Source organism: Protopterus annectens, chromosome 14.part0, assembly GCF_019279795.1.
Source record: "Protopterus annectens isolate FY-2018-M chromosome 14.part0, PAN1.0, whole genome shotgun sequence".
Classification (NCBI taxonomy): domain Eukaryota; kingdom Metazoa; phylum Chordata; order Ceratodontiformes; family Protopteridae; genus Protopterus; species Protopterus annectens.
Window position 1 is genome coordinate 1,016,815,274 of NC_056748.1, and position 18,613 is coordinate 1,016,833,886.

Below are 18,613 nucleotides of genomic sequence, written 5' to 3' on the forward strand. Positions count from 1 at the left end.
GAACAAATCTTAGTAGGTCTTAGTTTGATAGTACACTTATATAATTTATATGGGAGAAGAGGATATTAAGGTATTTTAAGAAGTTTAGTATTTAGAGAAGGTAGAAGGTCAGATACCTAATACTAATCAGTACATTCCTCTGGCAAACTGGTTGCGTTGAATACTGCAAGCTTCTTATATCTAAGAATTTGTGTTCATTAATGTTTGAGGCTTGCAAAGTGTACCAGTCATTCAGGAAATTAAAATCTTCAGGTAGAACAGCACGCCCATTAGTTTTTAAAATTTCCCAAAACTCACAAAGACACAGTGCTGCTCACAGTTTGGCTTTGGACTTCTATAACCAGCAGTGAAATGCAACAGTTCATACTATAAGACTCTTTCAAGATCTGTCTTATTCTCTGACTCTGAAATATTTTGTCTAACCTTCATTGTATTATGTATTAATATTAATACTTATTAATTTAACATTTGTTAGCCGGGTAAGTGAACTGGTCTAATGACAATTTTCAGCCATGATTAGGGCCAAAAGGGCTATGGGGTTTTAAAATCAAATAACAAGAGACTTTACAACAGCTATACAATACATATAATCCATCAATAAAGAAGGTGTCATAGCAAATATAACTACAACTATTAACATGTAAAATGTTGCACTACTATGGTACAACAATATGTGTGCAGCAAAGATTGTAAATAATTGCAAAAAGTTACATTCAAAAATAATAAAAATAAAAATAAAAACATAATCATCCTGGAACTTTCACTACTAATCAATAAACTGGAAAACCTATGTCTCAAATGTATACCAGTATCAAAAATCCCTCAGTTTCATAAACAAGAATTCCCTGGATGAAACAGTAAAAGAGCATAGGAGAATATAGCAATAACCCACGCCTGGGTGTAGGTAATGCTAAATTTACCCACGGTTGGCGTGGTTTGGTTGCCCTCGGGACCAAACAAAGCCAACCGTGGGTAAATTTAGCATTATCCACACCCAGAAGTGGGTTATTGCTATTATACCATGACATTATTTAAGAAAAGAAACTATTACTTTTCTTAAATAATGGCATAGTATAATGCCTGTTTACTGCCCTTCCGCAGATGTCTGGCATCCACGGCAGTTCTGATGTACTGGCGCCTCGCGCAGTACATCAGAGTTGTAAAAGCAACGGAGAAAGCAAGATCTCCGTTTTTTTATGTTCGCTATGTTAAATGAGTTTAACATAGCGAGACAGTTTTAAAATAAGCAACGGACATCTCCGTTGCTTATTTTAAAACTGTCTCGCTATGTTAAACTCATTTAACATAGCGAAACACTAAAAGCAACAGAGATCTTGCTTTCTCCGTTGCTTTTTTTTTTAAACACTGTCTTGCTATGTTAAATAGATTTAACATAGCGAGACAGCTTTAAAATAAGCAACGGAGATCTCTGTTGCTTATTTTAAAGCTGTCTCGCTATGTTAAACCCATTTAACACAGCGAGACAGTGTTTTAAAAAAACGAGTTATACTAATGGAAAAAAGTCCGGGCGACCGGACCTTTTTCCATTAGTATAACTCGATTTACAACGGGCACGCTGGCCAATCAGCGTGCACGTTTTGGGGGGATCATGGTATAATAGAAAATATTTTTGACCTGGTCTCTACAATATAGCATTTTTTATGCACTATCCCAGTGGTATAACCCTCCCCAGTCAAGTCTGATCACAAACCGACAACTTCCTCTATCCTTAAAATCCCCAATCCAACAGATGCAAACATCACACTATTCAAAAACTTCAAAAGTACAAACCGTGTACAATACAATGATGAAGCCTTAAAGTTCAAGTATAAATGTAATCCCCCAAATGTTGACACTGCTAGTAGTTAATGCAAATAAATTTATACTCACCTAGAAAATAGCATTAATCTGACGGACCCTACCAGAACTAAACAAAACCAGAAATTCTGGTGGTCAACATGCATAAATAAACAAACAAAACAATAAAAGGGAAAATACTTCATAGAATATACAACAAAACTAAACACACACAAATCAAGGTTAATATCAAAAAGTTTAGGCACTGAAAAATACCATCACGAATACAAATTAACTTAGGCTGGCATAGGAGGCTAAGGAAAATTACAAATCTTTCTTTACTTCCTTCAGGAAGTTGCAAAATAACACTCAGCATTGCTTGGAACTTATTCTAAATGGTACTACCTACTTAGTTCTAGTGAATATCACAAACAAATTTAGTGTGCATTTCACACAAGAAACATCTATACAAAATGTACATATCCCTAAGGAACACACTCCTCCAATCATCACTAAAGAACACTTGCTAAAAATATACTAAAAAAAACATACTCTGTGGCACCCGATAATATACCAGGCTGCTTGTTAAACAGTACAAAACATGTCCTGGTAGACCCACACCTACAGCTATTCGACCTGAGTTTATGCACTGGCTTTGTCCCCAATGTACGGTGTACAGTAGCTGGGATGCCACTTCACAATGGCTGCTCCACCATGGACCCTGGAAATTACAGACACATCAGGCTGATGAGCCTCATCTGCAAGGCCATGAAAAGGTTTATAACTGACCTGATAAACAACAATATTAAGAACTTTTAAGACCTTACTCCTAGCAGTCTGGCTTTATTAAGGCTATATCCTGTCTAGTGAATCTATAATGTTTTTAGAAGGTATCACAAGTTGACAACTTTGGTCACGCTGTCCATACAGCATATCTTGACCTTACCAAGGCATTTGATACCAAAAGCTAACATTATTATACAAGCTAAATGTGCTCCAAATTGATACCTATGTAGTTAGGTGGATAGCAAATTGGAAGACTTCTTATAATCTCCACAATCCTGCATAAAATTGGACCAGAGATCTGAAACGGCTTCAGAAGATAAATGAATCATGGTGGGGAGACAGATTTGTCATGCAATGACTGCTCCTTCTCTGGAGCGGACTTCCTCTCTAGCTCAAGCAATTTGACGCACTATCTTCCTTTAAAAATTAATTAGACAATATGATATGTGTTCATTAATTCAGCCTTAAAATGACTGGCCTGTGACTCCTTTATAAAGATGGTAATGTCTAAGTGTGTACTGGCAAAGCATAATTGACTACATGGCTCAATTGGTCGCCTAGTATTTCCCTTGATTCTGTGACTTTATACATATAAAAGGGGGTTAGTCTTCTGAGTTGTGTCAGAGTGAATTAGATTCTAGGCAGCATGATTGGCACATAATTCTCAGCCATTGTCTCTGCAGATGTTATGTTTATTTTATTTTAGAAAGTGAGACTTTAGATGCTTTATCTGATCTGAGGTGCCATTCTGGCAAGCAGGTTCAATTTTGAAGAGTGCACTTTTGCAGGTGGAAAGATTAAATAGTGGCATTGTTAGCTGAATGGATAATGTCTATAATACAGTAACTTTATTTTTTGATGTTCAGTTTATTAGAGAGAGAGAGAGACAGTGGTAGTCCCTGTCATGAAGACATTTGAATGTGAGCATGTTTAGAAGAGATGACCTGATACAGGGAGTTAGAAGTTTGTGTTTATTATCGTACAGTGATGCTTGTTGTTGCTTGATAGATTTATAAATCTGATAATTTTATTTTCAGCCAAGTAGGATGCAATAACTGGGGAGCCGTTCAAGCCTAGTAAGAAGGACATTTTTGCTAAAACCACATATAGACAGATTTGGGTCCATTACGATGTTTAAATATTTTTACTGTTTTGTGACCAGGCGTTGCTTTCCTGATGTGTCTTTAATACTGATGTCATGTGCATTCCAAATAACATGGCAGTAGTTTTGGTTGTATTGTCTGTGAGTTTGTTGGTATGAAGCCATTTCTGTATAGCTTTGAAGTCAACCTGGGGTTAAGTGAACAGGGCCGAGTGGTTCTTAACTGGCTTTTGTAAGGATTATATTGTCAGTATACAGGATGCAGATGGTCTGAGGCAGATCCTGGTGAGGTCATCTAATAAGCGAATTAAAGAAAAGACAGGATCAAATGGCCAAATCTCAGGGGACACATTTATGTATATTCCTGCTGTAGAACATTCATCAGGGATGAGTATTCTCAAGTTATGGTCAGAAAGATAACTCTGAAACCACTCTGTAGTATTGTTAAAGAATGCAGTGTCAGCTAATTTATGGAGGAACATGGAGAGATCATCTGTGTCAATGACATTTTTATGGTCCAGAAATATTGCACCAGTAAGCTTGCCTTGCTCAGTGTTGGCATAATTATGTACAGTCAAGGTTTAGATTGCTGTGATGGTGATATAGTTGGCACTGAAACCATGTTCTCTGTCACAGAAAATATATTCTAGTTATGTATTTTAGCATCTCTGATTGGACAGTCTTTTCCACAACTTTTGCTAAAGGACAGAGGTTAGCTGTTCGGTGAAAATTATTTGCAGTTCATAGAGGAGGAGACTTTGGACAGACATATCACACTCATGTGTTTAAAACAATGTGGTAGGCTACTGGTAGTGAGAGTGACCTTAAAAAGATATGCTGGAGGTTTGCAGAGAATCTTGCTGCATAAATTCAATATCTCTGCATAGATGGAATATAAGTCAGAATTGCAGCCATCCTGAATGTCTTCCAGAAATATTGCTTTGTGTTTCTGTGAAATTGTTTTGAAACAAAATGGAGGTTATTGTAGGAATTTGTGAAAGGAGTGCTAAGGCTTTTAATAAGAGTATTGAATGGAGAGATATATTACTTAAGTTCTCTTTAAGTTCTTTGTTTAGTATGGAGATGAAACTGTGTCCAGTCCTAGATTCTAGAAGACGTTTCTTAGTGCACATTTATTTTATCACTTTCCAGGATTGTTTGTGATTTCTTAAGTGACGGTCCTTGAAGCTTTCTACAGTATTCAGTTTTTACCTGATTACTACCTTCTGCAGGTTACAGCTTTAGATCATTGTAAGTAGTATATCTGGATGTGCTCTCTGGATCCTTTTTCCATTCAGGCCATGTCTCATCCTCTTGCTTTTATAAGTTGTCTGATATCCCTAGTGAATCATGGAGTAGTTCTAGCTTGCAATCTTAGCTTTTTGAAAAGGTACAGTTTATCTTCAATATGAGATAATATTTTCTAGGCTGTAGAAAGTGTTATAGTGCGCCACGTTGGGTGTAAAATGTGGCCCAGTCCATAACTTGTGGAAGTGGAATCAGTAACAAATCTGAATATACCTATTTGGTGCATGGTCTTAATGGTTTTGAGGGACCAGGTAAAGTGGAGAGAATAGTGATCACTCAATAAATAAACTTTATAGGTATAGTAGTTTGTGATAATTAAGAGGACATTGAAAACATATTGTTATGCTAGGATTAGGCCTGGTTCACAAAGTGCAATTTGAGGTAGATGATGTAAGGTAATTAGTCTAAGGATTTTCCTTTTCTAAGGACTGAACAAATGAAGATAAAGATTACCTAGAATTATTAGTTTTGGGGTTTTTTTGTGTATATTGGAATCAAATTTTAATCTAAGTGCAAAGACAAAAAAGTTGTGGGGAAATATAAATGACAGCAAAAATATGTTTGCCTAGTATTTCCCTTGATTCTGTGACTTTATACATATAAAAGGGGGTTAGTCTTCTGAGTTGTGTCACTATACCAGTAGTCAGTTAAGGTTAGGCTGAAAAATGGCATCATGTGTGACATTTAAGGTATGAGAAAGACTGTTTTTTTTTAACTAATAACATAGCACCACCACTTTGATGAGAACCTAGTCTTTATTGGTGAGAGGGGAATCCTTTAGCCAAGATTCTGTAGTTGCAATGATCTTGGAATTTTACTGTTATGGCTACAGTTCCTGTTGTGGCAATTAATTGTAAATGCTCCTTATATTCATATATGCATCATCTGGGAAAAGACTGTGGATCACCAAACAGACTGCGGCCTGCTTCTCTTCTTCGGACTGGTGCTAACATTTTGCTTCTGGTGAGAGAAGAAGCAAAGGAGTATTGTATCCCAACAGAGTGAAGCTGTGGTGAGACCAGCATTAGTAGTAGCCAGGCAGTAGCCATTCATGCAACTCCCCTCTTTTCATAATTCTTGACAAACTAATTCTTTATTTTTCAGTAAGTACTGCTTGATTTCTTTCTAACTTCAGAATATCTGCCCAAATACTTCATCCTTAAATTTTCAGGGTCTACGTATTAGTTTCCCCTCAAGTGTTTGGCAGTGCTTTGTACAGACTCAGACACCTTGAGTGACATTTTTCCTGTAAAAGCACAATTGAAATTTCTCCAATATCTACAGTAGTTGCACAAAGGGCAACTAGTTTGCAGTGACAAGCACTCTCCATATAGTTGCAAACTGGATAATCCTTACAGTGATTGATATTCTCACTCCAACAGTCTAATCAATAAAAAGAGTCTGTTGCCATGGATATGACCTTTTCTACTGTCTCTGTTATCGGCTTGGTGGATATGGGCATCCTGATGCAATGTAGAAATTGTCCCATGTTTACTGACAACCAGTTGATTCTCAAACAAACTGATACAGTATGTGAGAGATGTATTTACGCAACGTCACGGGAGGCAAAGCTCTCACATAAAATTACTCCTGATATCAATAAGGTTCTCAGTAGTACACATGCTGCACCCATCATGCACAATTCAAAGCAGACATATAGCCCTACATATACTGAAGCACTTACATGTAACCTTTCTAAACCACAAAGACCTCCTAGACAAAGTACACATAAGAAATACCCTCAGCACCCCCAAATGCACTCTTTCAAAACAACACCCACCTCGAGCATACATGTCATGGAACCTCTATCTCTAAGCCCATAAGGTAAGTCACCACACAATCCAACATTCTAGTCATTGGCGACTCCATTGTGAGATGCACCAATGTCCTTCTCACCAGGCTAAGTAAGGAGAAAGTTACAGTCAGTTGCTTATCATGGGCTAGGATCTGCCACATTACGTAAGCACTTAAGTCATTGGATCACAGTTATCAATATGATTCAGTCATAGTCCATGTATGAGTAAATGAAGTGAGACGTACCTCCCTAGACTATATGAAGAGAGACATCATAGAGCTTTCAGAATATATGTCTCAGGCTGGTATGAGCCTAGCATTGAGCAGCATTTTACTTTCTCCAAGGATGATGCTGCAATACGAACAAAAGATGATTGACTTTAATAATTGGCTTAGTTTCTGGTGTCATTCTAAGGGGGTACAATATTTGTTAGCATGGAAGGAGATGGTCAACAGACCACGCTGCTTTGCCAGGGATGGTCTGGATCTCTCCTCTCTAGCCTTTCAGATATTTGCTAAAACATTGTCTTCTCCCATAGTCCCTTTTTTAGGCAATGCAAAACTGAAAGTACTTCCGACATAGGAAATCAAAACCAAGAAAATCTAATGGTGTTCATAGGTTCATAGGTGTGTACTAGGCTAATGGCCCTGGGGCCTTTACAAGCCTAGCCCATAGAAGTGCCCTGGCATTGTGCTGCCCGTCGTTAGTTCCCAGTGCCTCTATCAAGTAGAGCCACTGGAGTGATCCCTGGGGTGAACTTTCTATTTCCCATCCACTCATCAAGATTTTGCTTGAAGAGGCCTAGTGAGGTGCTCTGTTTGACATGTATGGGAAGTCTATTCCAGAGCATGGGAAGTCTCTGGGTTATGAACCTCTCCCTCCAGCATGTTCTGTTGATTGTGGTAATGAGGTTGAGGTCTCTGGAGCGTGTGGTGTGGAGGGATTGGGATTTCTTTAGATGTAGCATTTCTAACAGAGCTTGGTCAGACATGGCTTTGTAAGTCAAGCAGAGATTGCCTCTTAGTAGATGATGTGAGACAGAGAATAGTTGGAGTTTTTTGAGTCTGTCCATGTAGGACATGTGCCTAGGATCCTCTTTGTGAGGTACTTGCCTAATGGGGCATTATACTCTATAATTGGTCTAATAAGGGAAGAGTAGAGAGAAATGATGACCTTTTTCTTCCTGGATGCAAAACCCTTGGTAATGAGATGTGCCACGTAGAAGGACTTTCTGACCACAGTGGCAGTGTGGTGGTCGAAGGAGAGGTTGCTCTCAACCTGTATCCCCAGATGTCTTAAAACGCCTTCAGTGTTCAGTGGGCTCCCATTGATGTGGTAATTAGTGGAAACTGAGATTTTCCCAAATGGAATGACTACGCATTTTTTGTCATTAAGCTTAAGGCCATGGTTTCGACACCAATCATTGGTCTCAGTGAGGCCTTTCTGTAGGATGTCTGCATCACTTGGGGAGTTAATAATGGTTCCCAGCTTGCATTCCTTTGTGAATTTGGTCAGCCAGAGTCCCTCCGCATTGGCCTGGACTTCTGAGAAGTAGATGCCAAACAGGAGAGGACCCAGGACCGATCCCTGTGGAACTCCACTCGACTGGTCAGCAGTTTCACTTGGAATCTGTACTTTCACACTGTGTGTTCTATCTGTGAGCCAATTTTCAACCCACCTAATGATATAGGGGTTAATGCCTAGTTTGCTGAGTTTATCAATAATTCCTGAGTGAGGAATGGTATCAAAGGCCTTGGCCAGATCTTGGTAGGCTGTATGAACTCTCTTACCTTCATCCACCGCTCTGGTGACTAACTCAAAGAAGTCAGCCAGATTGAGCAGGCATGATCTACCTTTCACAAAACCAAATTGTGTGGGATCTAGAGTTTGGAGATTCCCTATATCCTTGTTAATTAGGTCCATGATGATGTGCTCCATAGCCTTACATATCAGACTCATCAGGCTAATGGGGCAATCATTTTCAGGGTCTGTAGTCCCTCCTCCTTTATGGAGAGGGATTACTGTAACAGTACGCCATTTGGTACTGACAAAGCCTGAGGTGAGGCTGTGAGTGAACAAAGCACATGGATATGGTGCCAGTTCAGTTTGTAATTTATGTAGAACACAGCCAGGTATATTGTCAGGTCCCATGGAAGCTGTATTCTTGGCCTTAGACAATCCAGCTTTAACCTGTGCTGTAGTAATGTTGGGTGCCTGGCATTCTTCCAGTATTGAAATTGGTCCTTTGGGGGGAGAGAGGGGTAAAGTTGGTACTGAATCTGTCGGCCAGTATGTTGGCATTATCTGCTGGCTCAACATAGGAGGTACCATTATGCAGTAACTCAGAGCAAATTTGGATATTGCCATGTAGATTCTTGATATAACTATAGAAGGCTTTGTGGTTGTTTTTTGTGTCTGCCACAATTCTGCCTTCTTAGCTGACTTTGGAGGTTTTGATGAGGGATCTCAACTTTTTGTTGAGGCTAATAAGGTAATTTTTCCAGTCTTGGGACTTCACCTTTTTCTGCAACAGTTTCTTCCTTCTGTTGTAGAGTTTATTAATGGCAGGGGACCACCAGACTGGCTTCCTTTTTTTGGAGGAGATCATCTTGGTTCTGTTAGGTATGGCTAGTTCCATGCATTTATGTATGTGTTCGTACAATGCATTGGTGTATGATTCGGCAGTCATGCATCTATTTTCCATTGGCATGTGTGCCATGAAGTTAGCCACCTCTGTTTTTAGGCGTCCAAAGTCAGCTTTGGAGAAGTTTTTCATGGTGGATACCTTTGCTGGGGGTGTGGGTGAGATGTGGATTTCCATGGAGATTAGTTTGTGGTCGGATCTAACCAGGGAGGAATTGACTGTTGGTGTAGAGCAACAGTTGCCTGTGTTAGTAATAACCAGGTCATGGATGTTGCCTCCTCTAATGGGGGTAAGAACGAGCTGGTCCAGGGCATTGGAACTGATGAATTCCAGGAAGTGTTGGGCCAGTCCATTGGTGCATGAGTAGTTTTCCCAGCTGATGCAGGGATAGCTGAAGTCACCTAGTATGAGTGTGTTGGGTTCGATATTAATAGTTTCCAGGGTGCTTAGGAATGTGGAGTGAGAGTCTTGGGACATGGTTGGGGACCTATAGCAGGCTATGACCTGAATCGCCATCTTACCCAATGTTAGTTGTACATGGAGTATCTCAGATTCATTATGCTGGGCTACTAGTCTAGAGGTGTGCATATGCTTTATGAATATGGAGACACCACTACCTTTGGAGCTTCGGTCCATGTTCTGGGGCCGAAAGGTGTGGAATGCGTTATAGCCTGGTAGCACAGGGGTGCTTTTTGCTGCTTTAAACCAGGTCTCGGTTACAGCACGAATGTCAATGTTCTCCATTTTGAGGACTGCTTTGAGTGAGTGCATCTTGAGATTTAGACTTCTAGCATTGAGCAGCATGACCCTTGGATTGCATTTATTTATAGCTGTTATGGTGGTAGTTTGGTCTTTGGAACACTGTCTAAAAAAGGCACTATAGGGGTGGCAAGTGCCTTAGCTAGTACCCTGTAACCCAGGAGTGACAGATGCAATCCATCTCTGGCAAAGCATCGAGGTCTGTCAATCATGTTGTCCCAAGCAGACAGATACTGGATCTGCAGCAAGCTTTACAAGAGTGGGACAAAAGTTTTTTGAAAGTGAAACCACCACAGTGCAGTGAGGTACTGCTCTAGTGGAGAGAAACAGTTGATTTAAAATATTTTACATGCCGTATTGTTCTTTATTCATAGCAGGGACAGTAACTAGGGAGAAAAAGGATAGAGAAATTGAGCATTTAATAATATAATTCCATTGTTGTCCTTTAACTGGGAATCCCATACGACATCAAATGTACATGCAGAGAGATTCCTGGATTTTGTAAACTCCTTGGATCAGATAATCAATATACCAACCGGGGGTGCAACCATACTGGATCTGGTCCTCACTAATATGGGAGAGTGCTGCACACCCCCTACTGTAATGCCTTCCCTGGTAAAGTCAGACCACAAGATGGTCTCCTTTAAAAATAAAACCTGGACACCCAGCTAAACCGGGAATATTTAGGAACTATTTTAAGGCTAACCACCTGCTATTAAGTGAGAACCTGGCAAAATTGCAAGCCCCTATAAACCCTGAGAACACTTCTGCATATGCAGAACTATTCACAGAAACCATGTACAAGCAAGTTAATAGCTGTATAGAGGCAGCTGTACCCAGTAGGAAGAAGTACAGAACTAACTCAAAAACAAGCCACCCTGGTGGAATCACAAAATTGGATGCATAACAGGAGGAGGAAAATCATGGCAAAAATTATGAGATGCAGCTCCTAACAGGATAACAGCACTCTCATTAAACTATACAAATAACTCAGAGGACAAATAAAGTCTACCAAAGCCAAATTTGAGGTAAGTTTGTCCTTCCAGGTCAAGGACAAACACAAAGCATTATTTGCTATGTCTGCAACCTCAAAGACAATACACAATTGTGTGCAGAGTTCATTGCATATTTAGGCACCTATACTGAGCCAGAAGATAGCAAACCTCCTGGCTGATAAATTCAGCTCCAACTTTATTCCTCTCTTCCCCTCAACCTTCCCTCAGGAAATATCATCAAATATAACTCCCCGTACTATCACTAGGGATCAGGTTCTTAATGCTCTCTCTAAGACCAAGAACACTGCATCAGTGGGCCCAGACTGTATCCCAGGATGCCTTCTAAATAGCATGAAACATGACCTATTAGGACCTCTGGAATTAAAATTTAACTGTAGCCTCCAAACAGGCTTTGTGCCTCATGAATGGAGAAAGGCAACAGTCATCTGTCTGCACAAAGGTGGACCATCTACGGACCCTGGAAACTACAGACCCATAAGTCTCACTAGTCTTATATGTAAAGCCATGGAAAGAATTATCATGGAGATGATCAATAGAGATATAATAAACCTCCAGACACTGGACCCAACCCAGTTTGGTTTCGTAAAGGTCAGATCATGCCTACTCAACCTGGTGGACTTCTTTGAGAAGGTCACAAAAGCAATGGATGCACGCAAAATCATTCACACTGCTTACCTTGACCTGGCCAAGGCATTTGACACAATACCCCACTCAGGCATTGTTGACAAACTCAAGTGCTTAGGTACAAACCCATATGTCACCCAGTGGATAGCCAACTGGCTCACAGACAGGACCCTGGAAGTTAGAATTGGGGAGTCCACCTTTACAAAGAGGATACTCACAAGTAGAATCCCTCAGGGATCAGTCCTTGGACCACTCCTTTTTGGCATTTACTTCTCAGAAGTCAAGGCCAATGTCAGTGGTCTCTGGCTGACTAAATTTGCAGATGATTGCAAATTGGGAGCTGTCATTGAATCTCACACTGACACAAATGTTCTCCAGGAGGGGCTGACACAGACAAACAACTGGTGTCAGAGTTATGGACTAAAACTAAATGCCAAGAAATGCGTATTAGTATCCTTTGGGAAGTCATCCATCCCTGGTAACTATCAAATTGACAACACAACCCTTAGAGCTGACCCAGTAGTCAGGGACTTAGGGACACACATAGAAAGTAACCTAGCCTTTGATCATCACGTGTCTACAGTGGTGAGGAAATCATTTTATGTTGTGCAACAAACAAGGTATGGCATCTAAGTCAAAGGAAGTCCTTTTTCCACTGTACTCGGCATTCATCAGAGCTATCACTGAGTATAATGCCCTGTTTGGTATTTACCTAACCAGGCATATCCAATAACTGAAATGTCCACAGCGGTCCCTTACTAAAAGAATACAAGGCATAAGTAATATGTCCTATGCAGACCACCTCAATGCCCTATCCCTGTATATTGTCTCCTACAGGCTTTTGAGGGGAGATCTATGCCTGGCATACAGGGCATTGTCAGACCCCACTCTAATGGGCCTTCTGCATATTCACAAAGCAAACAGTACCAGAATTACCCATCTTAAAGACATAAACCTTGCCTGTGATATAACTAGGACCTGCTGGAGAGATAAGTATGTATCCCAGAGACTACCCCATCTATGGAGCAGGCTCCCCATCCATGTGAAGCAGAGTTCCTTCCTAATCCAATCCAAGTGCAACTTGGACAATTGGATAGGAAACCAGAAATTCATCTCTGGTTTGGCACCTAGTTCTCTGATGCAGACAGGTAACCTGTAAATGGTTTGTCTCCCATGTTTAAACTTATCAAAGGTATTAGAACTCATCAGAGATTTGGGATGCATGGCTAGGCTTAAAAAGATCCTTGTGGTTGTTAGCCTAGTAGACACCTATGAACCTATATGCTTGGGAAATATTTTTGTGATTAGATGGTAGGAGTGGTAATGTAGGGGCTGGACCTGGTTTAAGGTGTATATCAGCAGCTGGTACTGAACTAAGATGGCTATCAATAGATTGTAATAAAACCAGACTACTCAAAATAAGAATAATTATCTAAACCACTTTTATTGAGACAACAACACCAGTGGAAGAGAGAATCTTTAATGTTATGTACTGTGTGTACTTGTATATTGGTCCAGCAGTGCAGACATGCTTAGTCCACCATATAGATAATCTCTGGATACATTCAGACTTCTTGTACCTTTCAAATGTTAAGTAGAGGAGTCCCAGCATTCAGCGATAACTACAATTTGGACATTGTTTATGTGCAGTAGTGCATTACTGCTTTGGGGTTATCAGCCATTTTAACTACACTTCTAGCATTGCAGTAATGCACCTTTTCAATGTTATTAACTCTACAATATTTATAATGTAACGTGTTTATCATAATATGCATTCTTCAAGTCCTGCCAAACTGTGCAAGCAAATCTTTATCATTTAAGTCTGCTTCTTCCATTGGTACAGTGGAGCTACAAACGTGGGTCTTTACTTAAAATGCACTGAAATAAGGGTAGGAAAAAATTAAGTTTCTGTAGTAAGAAATCTTAAACTTATTCATACTTTGCATGAAACATTAAGCCAAGACCCTATCTGCACGCATTGGTGGTAGTTAATGTAGATGTAAAAGATCCTACTGCGCATTTTGTAAAGAGTAGAGATCCTTTATTTACATGCTATTTACATTACATGTTATTTACATATTTAAATTTTAAATGGCTCTATGTATATTTACAAATTTGCAAAATTCTTTACATAATTTTTTTCCTTATACATTCTATTTTTTCCATCTTTATACATTTTTCTTTGATTGCCACCTCACAGCAAGAGGTTCGATCCTCAGCTGGGGTGCCTTCTGTGCGGAGTCTGCATGTCCTCCCTGTGGTCGCATGGGTTTCCTCTGGGTGCTCCAGTTTCCTCCCACATCTCAAAGACATGCTGTAGGTGGATTGGAGACACTAAATTGGCCCTAGGCATGCGTGTGTGCATGTGTGTGTTTTCTGTGGAAGGTTGGGTGCCGGGTTGGCAACTAGATGCAGTAAAACTCCACTGCCAGTTATGAGCAGATGGGTGATCTGCTGTGGCAACCCCTACCCAGGAAAAGCTGAAAGAAGAAGGAGATACATTTTCTTTGAATTAAACCTCCACTCTTTTTTTTATAAACACCATCTGATTTTTCTTAATATTACTGATAATATCCATTTCCAATAATGTAATTTAATCTCTCACTCCACATCACCCAAACTACATAAAACAACTGTTTTGTTCAATCTTATTTTATATTCTTAATTTCTATTCTTATAATATTCATGTTCAATCATATCCGTGTTTATGTTACTACCATTTTTAATTCTCCAAAAAAAATTCTACACATAATTTTTCTCATAATTTCTCTAATATTTTACATTTTAGAAAAAAATGTTTTATGGTTTCTTCTTCACCACAATGCAAACATATTCTCTCATATTTCTTTTATAAGGCATATTTGCTTTCACTGGTAATTTCTGTATTCCCAGTCTCCATAGAAAATCCTGCCATTTTACTGTATTATTGCACCACTTAGTTCTTTCTTTTATAGCTTTCATCTTTTCTTCTGGCAAATTTTCCCATGGATTCACTCAATAATATTGTACCATTATATTTATATATCATGTTTGCTGATCTTTTTTCTATCTCATCAGTCTTATCTTCCACATTTTAGTTTTACTTGATAATTTTCTATTTCTTTATTAATACATTCTTTTTCCTCTTTTATTTCTTTTTACAATCTCCCAAAATTTTAATACTTATGCTTAAACAGTTTTACTGCTAATTTCTCATTTTTCTCATTTATCCATCTCAACACTTTACACACATTTAGGGAAGCTGCTACTGAATTTAATAATCCAGTCATCTTTCATCTTTATATATAATACTCTTCTCTTTACCAGATTTAATATAGATCCCCATCCATCCATCCATCCATTCCATCCATTCATTCATCCATTCATCCATCCATACATCTATACGCAATCCCTTTTTTTATTTTTGCACATGGGGGCAGTGTATCACTTCAACAGTGACAATCATGTAGAGCCAAGGTTTACATTACCAGAAGTCTAGCCCTGCCATTGTATTTCTTCTACATCACCCACTCACGCATATGCTCATACCTATGTCCAGTTTACAGTGTCCATTCCACCTACTGCATGCCTTTGGAACATGGGTAGAAGCTGGAGCACCCAGAGGAAATCCATACAACACATACAGACTCTGCACAGAAGGGACTTCAGATGAAAATCAAACCTGCAACCTCTTGCTGTAAGAAGACAACACTATCTGCTTCTTTACTGTGCCCCTAGATCCCCATATAAATGTAAAAATACCTTCTAATAAATGTTTTTCATACATTCTTGGAACCATAAATACACTTGATAAATATGCTATATTTCCCATTAGTACTGAATTTATCAAATTAGCTTTTTCCATATAAGATAATCTGTATGTTCTCCATAAACAACAACATTCTTTCAGTTCCTTTAAAATGTTTTCCCACTGTGCTCCACTTACTATTTTATTACAAAATTTATTCCCAATACTGAAATTTCTTTCATTGTAAATTATATTCCTATCTTTTTCCTATCTCCTAAAACTTTACTTGTATCCTTATTTAATGTCATACCTATTTTTTTTAAAATCTACTATGCAAAATATGGCTTCTTTCATTCATAAACTTTTTTTAGTTGTTATAATATCATTTGCATATTTTATCCAAACTGGAATATCTATACCTGTCTGCATTACATACTTTGCATTTTTCATTTTATAATTTACCTTACTTATTACCATATTCATAACTAAAACAAATAATTTACCACGCGTAGGACAACCTTGTATTATCCCATTACTCATCCATATTTCTTTACTTAACCAACCATTTATTAGAATTCTTATCTTATTATTACTATATGCTGTCATACAAACTTTTATAATTTTATCACTAAAATTATATGCCTCTATTAATTCCCATAACGGTGTATGCTGCATCAGATATAAGGCTTTATTAATATGACCTACCATAAGTTTTACATCATCTCTTCAATTTAAAATATCATCTACAATTTTTCTTACTATCATTAACAATTCCTGACATCCCTTTCCTTTCATACCAAATACAGTTTCTTCCATTATATTTTCCATATTATTTTCCAATCTGTTTTGAATTATCTTCATAAAAATCTTATAATCTGTATGATTTACTACTATTGGTCTCCAGTTCTTCATATCTTCTTTTTCACCTTTCTTCCATATAAATTTTAATATTCTACTACAAAGTGCCTTATAACAAAATGATTAACTTAGCCATTCATTAAAAATGTAACAAGTATTGTTTTTCCATTTCATTAAATTTTTATATGTTTCATATCCTATTCCATCTGAGCCTGTTACTGAAGCTATATTTACCCATTTAAACACTTTATCTAGCTCATACATAGTAATCACTTTCTCAATTTGATCTGATTTTTTTCAATTTCCATATTTTGTTACATTATTTTTTCTTTAAACATTTCTTTCACATAATGAACTACAATTTCCATAATCTGTGTTTGTTTTCTTTCTCCCTTTAATTTCTTATTTTTCATTGCTCTCATTACACTACTGTCTTCTTTCACAATCTTACTCAGATATGCTAACACTTCTTCCTTTTTTTTTGCTTGTAATAATTATTTTTGCTTATTTAACAAATTATTGATCTTTTCAGAATTTTTTTTGTAAATTATTTTTCTTTATCATAATTCTCTTTCGCTTATTCTTTTCTAGATTTTTGAAAACATTTTTATATACCATTCTCACCAATTAGCATAAAATGCTTTCATAGTAACATGATCTCTCCATAATTGTATAATTTCTTTTTTTCATTTATTCTTTGTATTCTTTTTCCTAGTTTAATATGTTCTTTATTTTCATTTATCTCCTTCCATATTATTAAATGATCAGTAAATCCTTTTAAAACTGCTTCCACTTCTGCTATACTTATTTCTTCAGATACTGTAAAATAATCAACTTCTGATTTAAGCATACCTCTTCTATATGTCCAGAATTTTCTGTTTCATATAATCAGTTTACATTTCATAAATGTTCCCATTTTCTTGATTCTTTTCCTTTCTTTATCTTTTTACCTCATAAATCACAGTTAAAGTCCACTGGTACTCATATTTATATTTACTATTAAATAACCCAACAATTGTTGAAGTAATTTCTCCATTTCTTTACAAATAATATAAGCATATAAAGGTATAATTCTATATATTTTTTCTTGCGATCTCAAATTAATAATAGTTAATCCTCCCATTCTTACTAGTGTTACTTGTATCTTTACTCCTCTTCTACATAATATTGCTTCCCGAAAAAAAGTTAATTTCCCAAATTCCAAATTATATTTCCATCCCATATTTTTTTCTGCTTGTAATCCTTCATTTGCTAAGAATCTTATGTCTTCTAATACAATTATGTCTAAATCAGATGTATTACACCATTCCAAAATCCCTATCCTCCTTACAATATTTTTAATACTATTTACATTTACTGAAAGAATTCTAAAATAATTACTCCCTTTTTCCTTAATTTGGAGGAAAATATTTACATTTTTTTCAGTCTACATTACCTATTATACATTTCCTTTCCTTTTAAAATTATTCCTTTAAAACTTCCATTTTCACTCTTTCACAGTTCTTCCAATATATTTTTTTTCTTTTCACTACTTACCAGTTTATATATTTCTCCTCGATGATTTCTGAATCTTTCTTTATCTCCTCTCCATTTTCTTGTCCATTATTTTATCCTTTTATTTTTCTAAATTAACTTCAGTGTTAATTTACAGTTCTTTTTCATTTTGTTCTATATCCTCTGCCTTTTTTTCACTATTATTAAGCTCTTTTTTACATTCCACAAATACATTCCCAACTTGTTTACATTTATAACATTCTAGTTCACATTCTTTTGCATCACATCCTGTTTTCTGACATATATAGCATTTCCTTTTATCACAATTATTCAAAAGATGTCCTTTCCGACAAAAAAAAAAAAACAATATGTTTTTGCTCATCCCCAATATTTCACAGCACATGATCGTTAAGCACATTCCAAGAATGTTTGCAAATGTTTACCATAGGTTGTGGATTACTTTTCCCTTTGGTTAGCTATGGCCATTGACTTTGCTATCTGTTAATGTATTTTTTGATGACTTTATATTTTAATAAGCCATTTGCAGGCAGGCATGTATGTGTGCTATGTCTATCTATATATTAATCATATTTTAGGTTAATATATTACATAGATGAGTAAAGAAGCAAGCAATGTATTATTAGCTAAATCCATAGAAGAAATCATAGTGATGAGGCCAGAAAACACACATTTCAAGGAAAGG